This window comes from Vipera berus, assembly GCF_964194415.1.
Source record: "Vipera berus genome assembly, chromosome: 1".
Taxonomy (NCBI): Eukaryota; Metazoa; Chordata; class Lepidosauria; order Squamata; family Viperidae; genus Vipera; species Vipera berus.
The window spans coordinates 234,274,221-234,293,388 of record NC_138202.1 but is presented as its reverse complement, the minus strand read 5'-3'; positions in this window follow the sequence as shown (position 1 = coordinate 234,293,388).

The window sequence follows — 19,168 nt, the reverse complement described above, 5'->3', positions numbered from 1 at the left end:
GCTTGTTGCTTACATACCTGGCGCCCAGCTGTGTGGCAACAGCCCTGCCTGAGCTGCTCGACACTCTCTCAGGGTTGGCGGTGGAGTTCCCCAGGCTTATAGTCCTGGGTGACTTCAACCTGCCATCACTGGGAGGGTCGTCAGAGTTAGCTCGGGAGTTCATGGCCTCCATGACGGCCATGGGCCTGACCCAAGTTATTGAGGGCCCGACACATGTGGGGGATCATACTCTCGACCTGGTGTTCCTATCTGGACAGTGGTTGGATGATCTGGGAGGGGGTTCCCCATCCATCACCCCTCTGTCATGGTCAGATCACCACCTCCTGAGACTGGTTTTCCGCTATGCCACCCCCCGCCACTGGGCGGCGGAACCGACCAGGTGGTTCCGCCCCAGGCGCCTAATGGACCCGGATCGGTTCCAGAGGGCACTTGGGCCTATACCTATCACCCTTACCCACAGCCCAGTCGATGCTCTGGTGGAGGCCTGGGAAACGGCTGCCGCCAGGGCACTTGACTGCATTGTACCCATGCGACCTCTGACCCGGCGCAGATCCCGTTGGGCCCCATGGTTCTCTGTGGAGCTCTGGGAGATGAAGCGTCGGAGACGAGGTTTAGAGAGCGGTTGAAGATCCAGCCGATCCGAATCCGACCGATTGCAGTTAAGAACCTTTATAAGGTCTTATCTTGCGGCGATAAGGACGGCAAAGTCTAACTACTTTGCCGCCCTTATCGCGTCCGCAGATAATCGCCCGGCCGCCCTGTTTAGGGTGACTCGCTCCCTCCTTAACCAGGAGGTGAGAGAGGACCCCTTGCGGGGACGAGTCGAGGAGTTTAGTCATCATCTGGCGGACAAAATCGCTCAGATCCGGACCGGCCTGGACTCTGACTGGGCAGAGTCTGATGTGGAGGAATCGGGCGGTCTTGAGCACGTTATCTGGACTGAGTTTGACCCTGTTTCCCCTGATGATGTGGACAGGATCATGGGGAGACTGAGCACCACCACCTGTTTGTTGGATCCGTGCCCCTCCTGGCTAGCTTATGCGGCTCGGGAGGGAACACGAGGCTGGTTCCATGCAGTAATAACTGCTTCTTTGAAGGAGGGTGACTTCCCTGCTGCCTTGAAGGAGGCGGTGGTGAGACCCCTTCTCAAGAAGCCTGCTTTGGACCCGGCTGTTTTAAACAACTATCGTCCAGTCTCCAACCTTCGCTTTTTGGCGAAGGTTGTTGAGAGTGTGGTGGCGCATCAGCTCCCTCTGTTCCTGGAGGAAACTGATTATCTGGACCCATACCAATCGGGTTTCAGGCCCGGACACAGCACAGAGACGGCATTGGTCGCGCTGGTGAATGATCTCTGGAGGGCAAGGGACAGGGGTTGCTCCTCTGTCCTGGTCCTATTAGATCTCTCAGCGGCTTTCGATACCATCGACCATGGTATCCTGCTGCGGCGTCTCAGGGGGTTGGGAGTGGGAGGCACCGTTTTACGGTGGTTCTCCTCCTACCTCCAGGGCCGCTCGCAGTCGGTGTTGACGGGAGGGCAGAGATCCACCCCGAGGCCTCTCATTTGTGGAGTCCCTCAGGGGTCGGTTCTCTCGCCTCTCCTGTTCAACATCTATATGAAGCCGCTGGGCGAGATCATTCGTGGCTTCGGGGTGGGGTATCATCAGTACGCTGATGATACCCAACTTTTTCTTTCCACCCCGAACCAACCCAGTGATGCCCTCGCCGTGATGTCCCGGTGCCTGGAGGCGGTTCAGGTCTGGATGGGGAGAAACAGGCTTCGTCTCAATCCCGCCAAGACTGAGTGGCTGTGCATATCGGCATCTCGGGCTAACCAGACTATTCCACCTCTAACGATGGGGGGTGAGGTGTTACCCCCCGTTGATAGGGCTCGCAACTTGGGAGTCCTCCTGGATTCACGACTCAATTTTGAAGATCACATAGGAGCCGTGACCAGGGGGGCTTTTGCACAGGTTCGCCTGGTGCGCCAGTTGCGTCCCTATCTGGACCGAGACGCCCTACGCACAGTTACTCATGCGCTCGTGACCTCCCGTTTGGACTACTGTAACGCTCTCTACATGGGGCTGCCCTTGAAGACCACTCGGAGGCTTCAACTGGTGCAGAATGCGGCCGCGCGAGTTGTAATGGGGGTCTCCCGATACTCCCATGTAACACCTCTACTCCGCGAGCTGCATTGGCTTCCGGTTGCCCTCTGGGTGAAATTCAAGGTGCTGGTTATCACCTATAAAGCCCTACATGGCCTGGGTCCGGGGTATTTGAGGGAACACCTGCTGCCGGCATCAAATGCCCTTCGCCCAGTGCGCTCCCACAGGGTCAGCTGCCAGTGGAGCTGAGGACTGCCCCCGACCTCCGATCATTCCGCCGGGGCCTGAAGACCTGGCTCTTCGAGCTTTTGGGCCCAGGCTGAGGAGAAATTTATTTTAATTGGGTTTTTTTAACTGTACAGTGTTGGTTTAATCTTTTTTAATTGGTTTTTTAACTTTTGTATGGTTGATTTTTAACTCCCTGTAAACCGCCCTGAGTCCTCAGGGAAAGGGCGGTATATAAATGCAATAAAATAAATAAATAAATAAATAAGACATGGAAGCATCAGTTACCTCATTAACTACAAGAGCTGTTAAGCTTACCTATAATTCTGGTGATTGGCAAGGTAAATGTCACCTACTTTAAACAAGAATTACTTCCCCAGGGGAAGCTAGAACATTCTCTGAGGCCATTAAAAGCTAAATTGTTGAAAGGTTCCTGCGAATTCAAAGCAACCCACTAAGGCTGGTGAAAAGAAATGGATTCCTTGTAATGAGCAAAGTTTAAGGTGATTAAAAAGAAAAAAAAAAGATTGAAGTGTCAACATTTTGATGCAGAAGTAGAAAAAAAGTGTTTAAGGTGATAGAGATCTTTTTCTTAAAACAAAGTCATGCTTGAATAAAGAAATGCATGTCGCCATTTTTAGATAATTTTAAAAAAAGCATAGGTGAACAAAAGAAACAAAATATTGATAAAAAGAATCAAAGTATGATTAAGAATGGGGATGTGAATAATTACTATCTTCAAAAAAAAGAAAGATATAAGAGATAGTGAAATGCACATTAGGATTCCACTAATGAAGTGCAATTATTTTTCTATTCAAAATACCTGCATTCAAATGTATGACAATTTTTCCCCTCTTCACTGCTGTGACTCAGGAACTGAACATACTTTTTATTACAAAGAAATAGAAGATGTTTTACTCATACCCTAAATAAGGGTGAAACTTTTTCACCCCCGTCCTAGTGACCTTGTTCAAACCAGAATCTATTCACAAATGTTTATGCATGCATAAAATATGTGATAAGTAACAGATTATTATTATTATTATTATTATTATTATTATTATTATTATTATTATTATTATTATTATTATTATTATTAATCGCACAGTCAGCCAGATGTTCAAACTGGGTTTGGCATTTTTGCCTACGTATCAAGTCCTTACCAAGGACCTGGGACAGGCAGATGTGGATGTTTGATGGTGTTACAGATATCGTCGCAGGATGGAAGCTGTTCCCAGTAAGGCTGCCTTTTGCAATTGACTGATGGTGAGTTTGTCAATGCCCATGGTGTTCAAGTGGTGCTCCAGTTTTTTTGGGATTGCACCCAAGGTGCCTATTACTGTTGGTACTACCCTTGCTTGCCTTTGCCACAGTTGTTCTATTTCTATTTGTAGGTCTTCGTATTTTGTTATCTTCTCCAGTTCTTTCTCTTCTATTCTGCTGTCTCCAGGCACTGCCACATCCACTATCCAGACTTTTTGTCTTTCTTATCGACAATATATAATTATTATTATTATTATTATTATTATTATTATTATTATTATTATTATTATTATTATTATTATTATTATTATTATTATTATTATTGTTGTTGTTGTTGTTGTTGTTGTTGTTGTTGTTGTTGTTGTTGTTGTTATTTGGTGGGCTTTCTATAGCTTTCTTTATGAGACTCAGCATTGATAGCTAAATGATTTTACACACACATTCACACACACACACACACACACACACACAAAGTAAAGACAAGATACAAATAGAATCCAATTATAGAACTCACTTTAGAATAAGCACCAGCTGGACCAAGACTGGTGGGACAAAGGTTATTCAGACGTCTATAGCACAGGATGCCCAGTTCTTTGGAGGGGAACAAGGTATGAGCAGATCATTCTTTTCTTTTTCCCAAATATGACTCTATCTCAAGGATGCCAACTGATCTGTACACGATAATTATATCACTGTGCTTTTTTTAATTAAAAAAATATACTGCTGAATTTACAGTGTAAAAAAAAATTACCCTGCTGAATCATGTATTTTTTTTCTGTTTGGTGCTGAAGAAATAAAATAAATTCCCCAAACACTTTGAAAAGGCTTTTTTTTCCCCTTTCCCCTTTCTGCAGAATATTTCAGAGAAAGATTTCATTAAGAAAGACCTTTAGCTTATTCATAGTGGCTCCATTTTCCGAAGTGGAGAGGAAGAATGTACTCTCTATTGGCTCAGCAATTTCAAATAATACAGTTCATGAAGGAGTGTTTTTTTTAGTTTAGAACACTTAGCATATATTATCTTTCACAATTGTACTTGTGAAAGTCATTTCTTTGATACTGCATTGAGAATGGAGCCTGTTAAGAGTCTTGCCTGAGTCATCCTAATATAAAAATTTGGCCAGCTGACTGTTTCCTCAGTGTGTATCAAAGGTAGTTCATTCAGCTGGGTTGCAGCTCCTTTTGTGTGTCTGTGTGTCTGTGCGAGGTGGTGGTAGGAATATCATATGCAGATATACGCACAGAAACAAATTACCATATCCTTTCTGCTGTCAAAAGGAGGATATCAGCAGCATAGCTGCCCTCTCAGCCCTTTCCAAAAAGAAATAAGAAAGGGCAGACACTAAACTTTCTCTGTGTGTAATCGAATCAAACAGTTATTAGGTTTCCTGACCTCCCAGTCCTTCTACTTCCCAGAGAAAATAATTAGAGGATGCTGTGATTTGACAAAGCAAAGGATGCTGCTGGGTGAATACATATACAGTAAACTAGACAGCTCAAGGAGCAGCAGAAGAAGCTCAAGTGAAGTTCAGCTGTCAAATCCAAGTCTGGCATTCCTGTTCCTCTTTGACATCAAAGGTGTAGAGGCCGTCTTCATTTTCAAACTTCCCTTATTTTCTCTTCACCACAGCCCCAGGCTGAGAGAGCTAGAGTGACTGGATCAAGTCACCCAGCTAGCTTTCATGCCCAAGGTGAGACTAGAACTCACAGTCTCCTGGTTTCTCGGCCAGCACCTTAACCACTACACCAAACTGGCTCTAGTTTTCCCTGCTAGGAGTGCAAAAAAGGGATCCAATGTTAATCATATTTAGTACAGAGCATCCATTACATAGTTCCAGATTTTCCATGATAAATATGAAGTTGGACAGTTTTTGTGAAACATTTTTTTAAAGAGGAAATCCGACATAAAGGAAAATGTCAGGACCCACTTCAGCTAATCACCCAAGAAAGCAGAACTCTTGAAACAATCATTGTCTCAAAAGGAAGCTTTTATTAGGGACTAGTGACAACAGGGAATGTTAGGTGAGATCTGAAGAAAAGCCCACACGAACGATATAGTTAAAGTAAGCAATATGACCCCTCCCACCAAAGTCATAATGTCCGTTTGAAATTCAGCCAATCCACAGATAGCTTGATGGGTGGCTGGCTGGTACAGTAGGCACGCTTCTCCAGCTTTCATTTCCTTGTAACTGTCTCCTAGATAAGGAGATGCATTCCACACTCAGAAGGAGGAGGCCAGACAAAGAAAGGAGAAAGCAAAAGTTACCACTATGATTCCTCCATGCACCCCTCCCCCCAGAGGAATGGCAGGCCCCAAAGGAATAGAAGAAAGGAGAGAGCAAATGAGGAGTTTTGGGGTCTGTCAGAAAACATCCCACTTAATGATGTGGCTATTTTCCATGAGCTAATATGATAACCATATTTACCTTAAGAGAAGACTAGATCTGCTCCCCCCTCAAATAATTTATCTTTAAAATGGAAGAATCCTCTTAGATAAATTAAGATTCACTAAGAATCTAAAAATATGATAATGGCAGCAGCTGAGCCTCCCCCTCCCCCGTCTTATCATCCTATTTTGGGGAAAACCATTCAAGTTCAATTTCTTTTTGCATAAATATGTATGTTAATGCTTACCTAGGGCTATTATTCCAATTCTATATCAAGGTCAGCTAATAGTTCGCTTTTGGGTACATTTCAAAGTTCTACCCATCATCTCTAAAATGTTCAATTACAAATACACAATCTGAAGCTCCAGAAATTGTCATTTCCACTGTGACACAGAGAGAAATTGGTATGTTCATGATGGAAGAGTAATCAGATTAACCATTTTTAATTTTAATTATATATAAATGTAAGGTAAAGTACATTCAAATTTTGATTTTATTCTGCCCTCTAGCTATCCAAAGACCAAATGTGAAACAACTTCCACAAAGTTGTATAGCCTATCTTATAGCACTAATAACAACACTTAGATTTATATACCACTTCGTAAGGCTTCACAGGACTTTCTGAGCAGTTTACAGAGTCAGCATATTACCTCCCCCTACACCCCCGCCCAACAATCTGGGTCCTCATTTTACTGAACCTCGGAAGGATGGAAGGCTGAGTCAGTCTTGAGCCGCTGAGGATAAAATTGCCAAATCCAGACTGAATATCCGGCAGACTGTGTGACCAACCATAATTGGAAATATCACATACTTGTGAACTTGGATTCTGTTTCACTTGGAGAGAGTTTTCATTGGTTGAACACACTGACATTTGATCAAGTATTTAGAAACACAGCAGAACCCTTCGGTGAAGATGTTGTTCACAGCTCCAGACTGAACTACTGATGTTGATGTCAGTCTTCGTATCAGACACAACAGTAAATCTCCATTCTCTAGGAACTTAAGCTGGCATTTGGGAGAAACTGACAGAAGAGACTTTGTCTCTGACATGGCTTAGAAAAGCTGCTCTTTCTGTTCCTGAACGCAAAAATCAAGTCATTCCAAAGGGCAGCTGGATTTTCTTGTTTGTTTTTTTTTAAAAAAACGTTTTGCTTGTCATCCAAGACATTTCTTCAGAACTGAAGGAGCTTCTTGGATGAGAAGCAAAATGTTTTCAAATAAAAGACCAAGAAAATCAAGTTGCCTTTTGGGAAAAAAAAACACATAACCTGGATGATTGAGAATCTCCATAGACACAAAAATCAAATGCTCTCTCTCTCTCTCTCTCTCTCTCTCTCTCTCTCACACACACACACACACACACACACACACAGAGTCCATGGTTTAGATCTTATCTTTCCTCCTGTCTTTTTATGAGAGTGAACAGTTGACAACTTTTTCCCCATCCTTAAGATTGCCCAATGTTTAAAAAATGGCCTAGCAAGCACATCTGGCTCCTCTTTATCCGTTTCAGCCATGATAGGTGAAGTTTTTCTTTCCATGGTAAAATTAGATATGTAGAGGTGAGAAAAATCACAGCAGTGAATACTAAGCATACTTATATAATTCTGATTGGAGAGAGAGAGAGAGAGAGAGAGAGAGAGAGAGAGAGAGAGAGAGAGAGAGAGAGAGAGAGAGAGAGAGAGAGAGAGAGAGAGAGAGAGAGAGAGAGAGAGAGAGAGAGAGAGAGAGAGAGCACCGTGGCTTATCCCATTTGTTTACAGGGTACTTAATCAGCCTTATTTCACTAGTCCAGATGTTTAAAATACCTTGTTTGAACACGTTTGTAAACTGCCAAGAGTCCCTTAGGTGAGATGGATGGTGTAGAAATTTAATAAACAAATTGATACAAATTAATAAATAAAACCAAAGTGCAACATTTGAAGAAGATTTTATAATCCCCTTAGGACTTGCTAAGATCTTCTCTCCACTGACAGATTTTCTTATCCCCCCCCATTTTTTTTTTTGCTTAAGAGACAATGGATATTTTTATTTCATGGGAGAATGCCAATAGAAAAGAATTTCTAGTACATATTTCACATATTTAATGTTACATTCCTTGGCTTCCAATACATGTGTGAGATCTCTCTCTCTGTCTCTTTCTCTCTCTGTCTGTCTCTCTCTCTCTCTCTCTCTGCCTCTCTCTCTCTGACACTCTCTGTCTCTCTCTCTCTCTGAATTCCTAGTACAAGTTTTACATATTTTATGTTACATCCTTTGGATGCCAATAAATGTGTGGCATCTCTCCCCTTTTTTCTGTCTCTCAATCATTAAGTCTAAGTAGTGCTACTTAGTTACTTCTCAATACAGAAACTATCTGTCTCTTTTTGGATGGCACTTTGCTGTTTCACCCACTACTTAATTTCATCTGTTCATAAAGCAATTGTCATTTGTGCCTCCCACAATCCTTTCCTCATTTCTGAAATTTTTGCCCTTTCCTCCTTTCATACATTATAAGGATGATCACTATTATTCTTAATTAGGGTCCTTAATTAGGATTGCTCTTTTTCATGCGTCCCCATCCTTTCCCCCCACCTAAAAAAATGAACCCTAATAGTATCTTTGTCCTTTCCTCATTCCCCTCTGCCCACTGAAGAATGCCAGTCACTCTTCAGTGAGTATCTGAACACAAATGTAGCATATTTGATGATGGAGTATGACTGTATTAAAATTATAAGATGCTGTCTTGGAGAGAGAAAAAGAGATCAGGAGAACATGGAAATGAACATGGTTAGTGTTCAAGGACATTTAACTGAAGTAGCACATATATAATTTTGATCTTAGTTTTCAATTCTCCATATGTTGAAAATGACACTTAGTAATAAGAAGTCAGTTGATAGCCCATGGGCATAGTTACAGAAATTAGCCCATGGCCTAATTTCTGCTGTTTCAAGCACTGATAAATTTATTTTTAGGTCATACTAAATAGGTGGCCAAATCATTAGACTGTGTCTTTAGTGAACAAGAAGGATAAGGATCAATAAAGTTTGACTCTTAGCGATTCCATGGGACAGATCTCTCCACATCTTCCAATCTTGCACTACTTTAAGTTTTTCTGGGCTCTGGCTGGTGTCAGCTTGGCTGGTGTCCAGCCATCATGTTCTTTGGTGGCCTGGTTTTCCTTTTACTCCTAACTCTTTCCAACATAATTGTTTTCTCCAGTGAATTCCCCCACATGACATGGCCAAAGTAAGACAATGCAGAAGAGAACTGCAGTAAATGTGGGTGATTTTCCTTCACTAAAAGTGATCATCTGACAAAGTGGCATGTACTATACACTAATCATACATCTGAGTCATGTTAAAATTGGAAAGTTGACCTTGCTGACATCTAATTCTATATTAACATTGCACATTAACACATCCATTTTTTACCTTTTTGGAAAAGGAGGAAGAGGACAGTACTGATAAAAATCTGGAATGCTTTGTTGTGTGCAGCTTATGATTCATAATACATTTTCCCAGCTAACAAAATATAGCACATTCTGCCTCTTTTCCATTGCTTATGTGGCCTTGAGAGTTAGTGAAAAATTAAGGTCAGAATAGAATGCCCCAAGAAGGACTATATTTTCACAAGTTATTAGGACCACCTCTGTTTCTGAAAAAAGGGAAACAGAGTTAGTTTACAATTTGGAAAGGCAAAGAGAATTTGTACAACATGGAGGATTATAGAAAATTAGACCCCCAAAGGCAAATGTGGTAGATTTGTATTGTAGGAGTGAGCAAAAGAAAGACTAGAGAATGTAGAAGAATCTTTACCAGTTTGTATTCTGGTCATTAGTTGTTCTGGGTCTTGTGTATATCTCTCATTGTTGAGAATAGAATAGAATAGAATAGAATAGAATAGAATAGAATAGAATAGAATAGAATAGAATAGAATAGAATAGAATAGAATAGAATAGAATAGAATAGAATAGAATAGAATAGAATAGAATAGAATAGAATAGAATAGAATAGAAGCTGGAAGGGACATTGGAGGTCTTCTAGTCCAGCCCCTGCTCAATTAGGAGAATTATACCATTCCAGACAAGTGACTGTCCAGTCTCTTCTTAAAAATCTCCAGTGAATAAGCACCCACAATTTCTGAAGGCAAGCTGTTCCACTGGTTACTTTTCCTCATTGTCAGGAAATTTCTCCTTAATTCCAGGTTGCTTCTCTATTTGATAAGTTTCCAACCATTGTTTCTTGTCCTACCCTCTGGTGCCTTGGAGAATAATTTGACCCCCTTTTATTTGTGGCAGACCCTCAAATACTGCAATATTACTATCATGTCTCCCCTATTTCTTCTTTTTTTTTTAGAGTAGCCAAACCCAAATCCTGCAGCCGTTCTTCATGTTTTAGTCTCCAGGCCTTTGATCATTTTAGTTGCTCTTCTCTGAACTTTTTCCAAGCTCTCAACATGGTTTTTTACCACATGGTGACCATTCATTAGCTTTTTTGGCTGCAGCTGCACACTGCTGGCTTATATTCAAGTGATCATCCACTAGGACTCCAAGGTCCCTCTCACAGTTACTGTTTTTTGAGCCAGGTCTCATCTAATCTGTACTTATACCTTTGATTTTTCCTACCTAAATGTAAAACTTTGCTCTTCTTAAGGGTAATGATATTAATGAGTCCTTCGGGAGAAGGGTGGTATATAAATCAAATTAATAAATAAATAATAAATTAATAAATTTATTTATGTTTATTTATAAATAAATAAAATGATATATGAAAAATTGTATCCTAAACATGTTTTAATGTTGAATCCAAACTTTCTTGGGAAACTAACAATTGTCTATAATTACATGTACTCAAAAGAATATCTAATATATTTGTCTGTCTATATCTATTTATCATCTATCTATCTATCATATATCTATACATCTATCATCTATCTAGCTATCCATTCATTCATCTCTCCCTTATCTATCATCTCTATCTATTATCTATCTCATCCATCCATCCCATGATGGCACAGTGGTTAGAATGCAGTGGTTCAAGGTTCTTTGAGGTTGGTAAAATGAGGACCCAGATTGTTGGGAGCAATATGCTAACATTGTAAACCACTTAGAGATGGTTGTACAGCACTATGAAGTGGTATATAAGTCTAAGTGCTATTGGTATTTTACTGGGCTTACAAGTTATACCAGTTGTGATCCTGTCTAAACAAGATAGTGGTCAGCCTTTGTAAGCTGTATTTAAAATGATATAATAAAAGAGAAACAATAAATAATATTGCTTAACTTCTATATGACATAGGCAACAATAATCATTATAACCAAGACAATTTTGTCCAACAAAAGAGAAAAGGTGGAAGAAGAAAGTTCTAAGGACACAATAAGATGAGAAATAAAGATGAAACATGATCCAAATTAATTAGTGCAGTACATAAATAGAAAAAAGATATATTAGGAGGCCATGGGCTTCAAAATGGCCTTATTTGGGCTAATGGCTTGTGAGAACTTGAGGAATCCAAGGTATTCCTACCCTCTTTTACCTTAAAGAAAGATTTTCTGCAATGATTTATCAAACGTTTACTCTAGCCCTAAAAAGACTTGAGACAGCCCTTGAATGTGGCCATGTAAAAGCTGTTTTAGCTGGGGAATAAATTCAGATTATATCTTGAAGAAATTAACACTATCAGTAGGGCAATCCTAGGAGATTAAAACAAGTCTTATATCTAGGAATCTTTTTAAGGGAAGAAAATAATAAATTCAACCTTTTTACCTATAAAAAGTTAAAGGCACTTGAAGTAAATCTCTTTAATTCAAATGTGGTTGGCGATGACATTTACTGAACACATTGGGAGTTTCTGGCAGGTCAGTCTTATGATTTCAAAAGAAAGTCTCAGTGCTGAAAGATTGCATTTGGGATGTGGGGTCATTTGGATGTGAATATCATTTTTGCTCCTGAAAAAAGCAATTGGAGCTGAAAGATTTTTTTTGCTGAAAATAAGTAAACAAGCACAGAAAAGAATAGATGTAGAAGTATTTCCAGATATTTTTGTCTCCTTTAATAAAAGGGACAGTATCAACCAAGGCAAACTAGTTCAGTTCAAGTATATATGTGAGAGAAGGGACTTACAAAGGACCCAGATAAAGAAGCATCTGCACAACTGTACAGTGTAGCAAAACTAGACAGAACTCTACTTTCACTATGTTTATCTCTTACTCTGGTGTAACCCTTACCCTTCAAACCATTCCATTGGGTGTTTTTTTTAAAAAAGGACAGATTGGAAAGGTAAGTGATGTATTTTAGAATAAGAAAAATATTGCTTTTGCCTTTCAAAAAAAGAGTATTGAATGTGAAGGATTACTATTCAGAGTTTTTAAATCAGGAGGTCCTTTCTAAGCTTGGTTAAACAAGAAAATACATCCTTAATACCTACTGGCTCATTTTTCCTTGTTCAAAGAGTTATGGTGACATTTCTAAATGCTTCACAAAACACCCAGAGGTCAAACTGGCACACAACTGCCACCGCAATGTTGGCTTTAGAAGATAGATATTCTACTCCCCAGATCCTTGTTAAAGTTTATATTGGGCAAAATGCTTTGCTGGTGTAAATCCATTTACTTTGGTAAAGTTATATCCTTAGGGAATTTTGCCCATTTTTAACAGCATTTATATATGTGTGTTTAGAGCCAATATATTCTAGATGGCTGCAGGCCATTTTGAAAACGATGAGAAATAACTAATTACTTTCCAAGGCTGCCTTGCTTGATGGTATAAATACTATTCCACTAGGCTTAGCTCTAATTTGCAGTGGGTGCTACTGCAGATGATTATTACACTTTTTCAGAATTGCCTATGTGATTTTCTTAAAAGTCTAGGCACAATGTATTGTTCCCACACTCATCTACTTCAATTCATTTCAATTTATTTATACATGTTTGACTTTTATCCCCTCCTTATTACTTTATAAATAACTCAAGGTGATAAACATACATAATGATAGATAAGTTAAGATACAACAATAAGATAAGGCAAGGCAAGGCAAGGCAAGGCAAGGCAAGGCAAGACAAGACAAGATTTATTGCCATTTTTTCATGGCACATATTAAAAATGAAATTCTGTTGCCTGCTCTCAAAACTGTACACATACATAACATACATATAAACATGCTATATACGTACATATGTATATACCTACACCCTTACATATAATACTCCTTCTTCATCTCCACACAAACCTGTGTGATTAACCCAAGGTCACCCAGCCAGCTTTCATGGCTAAGGCAGGACTAGAACTCACAGTTTCCTGATTTCTAGACCAGTACCTTAACCTCTAACTAACTAACTGCCTTTTGAAGTTTGATCTCCATATTACTTAAAACTGCCATTAAAATTGTTGCCTTGTATGTTATTTCTACTGTCACTCTAATCCCAGTCAGGCATTCACTTTTTGGAACGCTTTGCCCAAAAGAAATTCCAATCAGTTGCTTATTAGTTTGGTCAATCAGTTTGGTCACCATGATACAAAAAAATGTCACAACTGTAGAAAGAGCACAGAGAAGAGCAACAAAGATGATTAGGGAACTGGAAGATAAAACCTATGAAGAACAGTTGCAAGAACTGGGCATGGCTAGTCTAGTGAAGAGAAGGGTGACATCATCATCATCATCATCATCATCATCATCATCATCATCATCAAGTTGGAAGGGACCTTGGAGGTCATCTAGTCCAACCCCCTGCTCAGGCAGGAAACCCTATACCATTTCAGGCAAATGGCTATCCAGTCTCTTCTTAAAAACTTCCAGTGTTGGAGCATTCACCACTTCTGGAGGCAGGTTGTTCCACTGGTTAATTGTTCTAACTGTCAGGAAGTTTTTCCTTAGTTCTAGGTTGCTTCTCTCTTTGGTTAGTTTCTATGTGTTGCTTCTTGTCCTGCCCTCAGGTGCTTTGGAGAATAGCTTGACTCCCTCTTCTTTGTGGCAACCCCTGAGATATTGGAACTGCAGTGGTCCAATATCTCAGTGGCTGCCACAAAGAAGAGGGAGTCAAGCTATTATCCAAAATACCTGAAGGCAGGATAAGAAGCAACGGGTGGAAACTAATCAAGGAGAGATCCAACTTAGAAATAAGGAGAATTTTCCTAACATTTAGAACAATTTATCAGGGGACTGGCCTGCCTTCAGAAGTCATGGGTGCTCTATCATTGGAGGTTTTTAAGAAGAGACTGGACAGCCACTTGTCTGAAATGGTATAGGGTCTTCTGCTCAAGCAGGGGGTTGAACTAGATGACCTCCAAGGGCCCTTACAACCCTGTTATTCTGTTCGGTTTGGTTCTGCTGTGACCATTGCTGAAGCCTCTCAAATAATGTTGGTTGCTGCATTTACTTGGGTGTTCAAAAAGAGAAGCCAACATGCCTACAGCTATACATTACTGAAACATTCACACCCAGTGAACCTACAGTTTGGGTTTTTGTTCTTTTTTAAGAAAAAATAATTGCCAAACACTTCCATGCCTTTTGTATCGGCTTGTATGCATTTTCTTAAGATACATATTTTGTGTGCTGCTTTCCTATTATATGTATTTGTTGCTAGACATTCCCTCCCTCTCCTTTTACTCCCCTTTTGGACCTCCAGTGCAGGAGAAAGTGCAACTATCAATAGTCACCTTTGATATGTAGGCTTGGGAAATGTAAATGAAATGCAAACAATTAAAATGTAAATTAAATGAATTCCACCCCCCTATTATTCCCATCCTAGTAGTCTTTGGGAAAGAAGCTGAATTTACATACTGAGTAGAACTTACCAGCCCCCAAATTTGGTTGCTGGGCTCTAGTACCAATGTTAAAGTGTATATAAATATTAAAAAGAAAGAGCGAGTGGGGGAATCCATTTTAAAGTAAAACCTAGATTTTGTTCAGTGAAATGGAACTTTCAAAAAAACATTAGGATTAGTCTAAGATGATCATGGGTGAAACATAGAGAGCCATTCAACTTGCCTATAAAGTCAATGGCTGCATTTCAATAGCAAATATCTGCACATCTTTCTTTACCGAAACCGATCAAGGAGCAAAGAAAGAAATCTAAAGCACTCTCTGGTAAGCAAAATGAGAGCTCGTGCAAGCTTATTCTGCCATTTTTTTTTGAAAGGAGACATTCTTTTCAAATTATGTCACATGGAAGGCTCAGGTACATTAATAAGAATCTTGAAGGAAACTTCAAAGAGGGGAATGTGATGTTCAGGGAGACAAAAGTGAACCTGTTCAGAGCGTTTGCTCCTTGACACATCATGCTATGCCAATTATCAAAGGAAGGCCTGGATCAAAAACAAGATAAGCAATTTATACTGTCAAACTGTGTCTAAGCCTATTGCCCTCCATGCAAGGGCCATGTCTTCTGAAGCCATGAAACCTGTGTCTGTGTCGTAAACATTTAGATAAATCTATTTGTACTTGTGAGTTAATTCATGCTGTTAATATCACCTTTTATTTTACTGGGGCAATCAATGTGTTGCTTCTTCCTTTTGCAAAAGTGGATCTCTCTCTCTCTCTCTCTCTCTCTCTCTCTCTCTCTCTCTCTCCCTGTCTCTCCCTCTCTCTCTCTCTCTCCCTCTCTCTCCCTCTCTCTCCTCTCTCTCTCTCTCTCTCTCTCTCTCTCTCTCTCTCTCTCTCTCTCTCTCTCTCTCTCTCTCTCTCTCCTTCTGGATCTTGCAACTTCATTACACATACTGCAGAATTACACATCTCAGAGGATATAAGCCTGGCCAGAATGTTTCTATATAGGTAGTCCTTGACTTATGACCACAGTTGAGCCTAACATTTCCATTGCCAAGCCAGACAGTTGTTAAGTGAGTTTTGCCCCATTTTATGACTGTTCTTACCACACTTGTTAAATGAATCACTGCAGTTGTTAATTAGTAACACGGTTGTTAAGTGCATCTGGATGCCCCATTGACTTTGCTTGTCAGAAGGTTGCAAAAGGGGATCCCAGGATCCAGGGACACTGCCATGAATATATGAGTCAGTTGCCAAGGGTGTGAATTTTGATCACATGACCATGGGGATGCAGCAATGGTTGTAAATACGAAAACAGTCATAGGTCACATTTTTCAGTGCTGTTGTAACTTCAAATGGTCATTAAATGAATGGTGGTAAGTCAGTGTAATAATTCAAGACAAACAGCTACTGCTTTAAAAAAAAGACAGGTGCAGGGGTGGGGAGAATGAGATAAACTGAACAATTTTACCATATCACCCCTGGATTTGGTTCAGATTACAATATCCTGATATTAGTGAATCAAATGTAAAAGTTTCAGAGATCTGCTTTTGAATACTTTCTACTATGAACATTCTTGGCGGGATGATTCTCTTTACTAATATCCAATTACATCCTGGTTATGCAGCCTAGAACTCACAGGAGTCAGTGGTCTCTCAGTTATACCTCAGTCACCATCCAATTTTGGTAGGTATATTTTTTGACCACTACTTATTGGAAAATGTAATAGTTCCCATTCGTTTTGCCCCAAATGCATTATCCTACTGGAGATTCTGAAATTCCACCATGAAAGCCAGGAAGTAGGACTATAACAATGCTGAAGAAGTGATAAACAGGCAAAACAAGTAACAATCTACAAATGAATAAAACTTGCAGGCGGTTCATTGTCAGATACTCTTAGCTATCCCATATATTAAGACACAATATTTAGTTGAGAATCATTCTATCCCACATGTTAAGATTCAATATTTAGTTGAGAGTTACATAGAACATTGTTTCTCAACCTTGGCCACTTTAAGATATGTGGAATTCAGCTTCCACAATTCCCCAGCCAGCAGAATTCTATAGACCTATTGAAGTTCACTTTTAGTTGGCAAGGTGAAGGATATCATCAGAGAGCTGTTTTCAGTCCTTGGATATGGAAACTGAATATGTTTAACTACAAATAGGGAAGAAGATACTTCGTTCCTGCCATATGGACGCAGTATACTTAGATTTCAGTAAGGTATCTGATAAAGTAGACCACAACCTACTCCTTGGTAAGCTAGAAAAAGGCGGAATAGACAACCATCACTTGATGGATCTGTAGCTGGCTGACAAACTGTACTCAATGAGTAGTCTTCAATGGCACTACATCCACATGGAGAGAATTAAGCAGTGGGTACCACAAGGTTCTGTCTTAGGCCCAGTACTCTTCAACATCTTCATAAATGACTTAGATGAGGGAACTGAAGGGGAACTCATCAAATTTAAGCAACTAAGATAATCAAAGGCCTGGAGACTAAAACATACGAAGAACAGCTGCAGGACTTGGATTTGGCTAGTCTAAAAAAAAAAAAGAAGAAATAGGGGAAACTGATCAAAGAGAGAAGCAACCTGGAATTAAGGAGAAACTTCCTGACAGTGAGGAAAAGTAACCAGTGGAACAGCTTGCCTTCAGAAATTGTGGGTGCTTCATCACTGGAGATTTTTAAGAAGAGACTGGACAGTCACTTGTCTGGAATGGTATAATTCTCCTGGTTGAGCAGGGGCCTGGACTAGAAGACCTCCAATGTCCCTTCCAGATTCTATTCTATTCTATTCTATTCTATTCTATTCTATTCTATTCTATTCTATTCTATTCTATTCTATTCTATTCTATTCTATTCTATTCTATTCTATTCTATTCTATTCTATTCTATTCTATTCTATTCATACATATAAGAGTGTAAAAAATAGACTTATTTTCAGGCATGAAAGACCAGGACCATATGTAGAGTTCCAATTAATTTAATTTGTTATTGCTCAAGGCTATGCACAGGAATCTATCCAACTAATGATTAGTGCTATTTTTGGCACTAAGTAAGGGTCAATGAAATTCAAGAGGCATTGGACTTATTCTTTTGTAGCTACATAGGGATTCTAGGCTGATTCCTCTTTTGACTCCATCTCCAGGGTCTGCCACTCCTTCTCCTATACTTATGAGGTGGCCTCAAGACACACATTCTATAAGATTCTTAGGCTGAGAGATAGCAAGCACCCCATGAGTTTAGTCCAGTGTTTCTCAATCTTGGCAAGTTCCAGATGTGTGGACTTCAACTCCTAGAATTCCATAGCCAGCAAGTTTCAGTTCATACATCTGAAATCTGCCTAAGTTGAGAAACACTGCTTTAACCACAGAAAGGGCATTTCTCCTATATGCCATTTTTTACTAAATCATGTCAGACTATTTAGGCATTCTATAAAATGTTCTATCAGGGTTGCTTCAAAAATCAGAACATAAGACATCAGGTAGGACAAAGATCAGCCTTGAAGATGTGATTTGACAGCAAGTTCAAAGAACCACCAAATTGTATCATGTTTCTAAGCTGAGCTGCTGAATTGATTTGAAATGTTCAATCAAATGAGAAGCATCTGAATTTGAAACAGTTTTAATGAGATAACGATTTGATGGCATTTGGGGGCATGTCAGACACCAACCACATTGTAGCAATTACTTCTTCCAAATCTGGACAGATCTGAAAAGATGGAGTTATGTAGTGTAATGGCACTAGCAGGCAATAGAAGTTATCACCTCATTAAATCCTATACCTTTGCAGGATCAGATGTGCTTTTATTTTATTTCTCTGCACTATTTGCATATGTGCATGTTTGTGAGTATGTATGTTGTATGTCTTTCTCCCTGCAAGAAATTTCTTGTAATAAGCAGAAAGATCATTTGTAGAGAAACTGCTCTTTTGGATTTGTTCATTCTTGTTCATTAGCTTCTCTGCCTTTCTATAAATCCATATATTATTAATCCTTACCTAGTCCCCTGCCTCTCTGATGTCTGACCTCAGCTCCCCATTAATTTCTCTTTGTTTCCTTCTACTTTGACCCCACAAGAGGCAGGCCCCCACTTTCCTGGCCTTCTGGAAAAGAGTCAAAACAGGCTTTGCATGGGGATATATATACAGTATATCCCTTTTTGACATGTGGACTTCAACTTTCAGAATTCCTGAGCCAGCATGGAAGTTGAAGTCCACAAGTCATAAAAGGGCCATCATTCCCCATCTCTGTTCTACACATGCCGGAATCCCTCTCTGAGGGAGATAGGCAGTTCAAAACTGTAAGAAATAAATAAATATTCTCAAGAGCAAAGCAAAAGCAATTCCTTTGCTACTTATCTGTCTGACTCAACTGAATAAATACTGTCAAAGTCGCTTTTGGAGAGTGTGTCTGATGTTAGACTGCTAGACATAGATCCCAGCT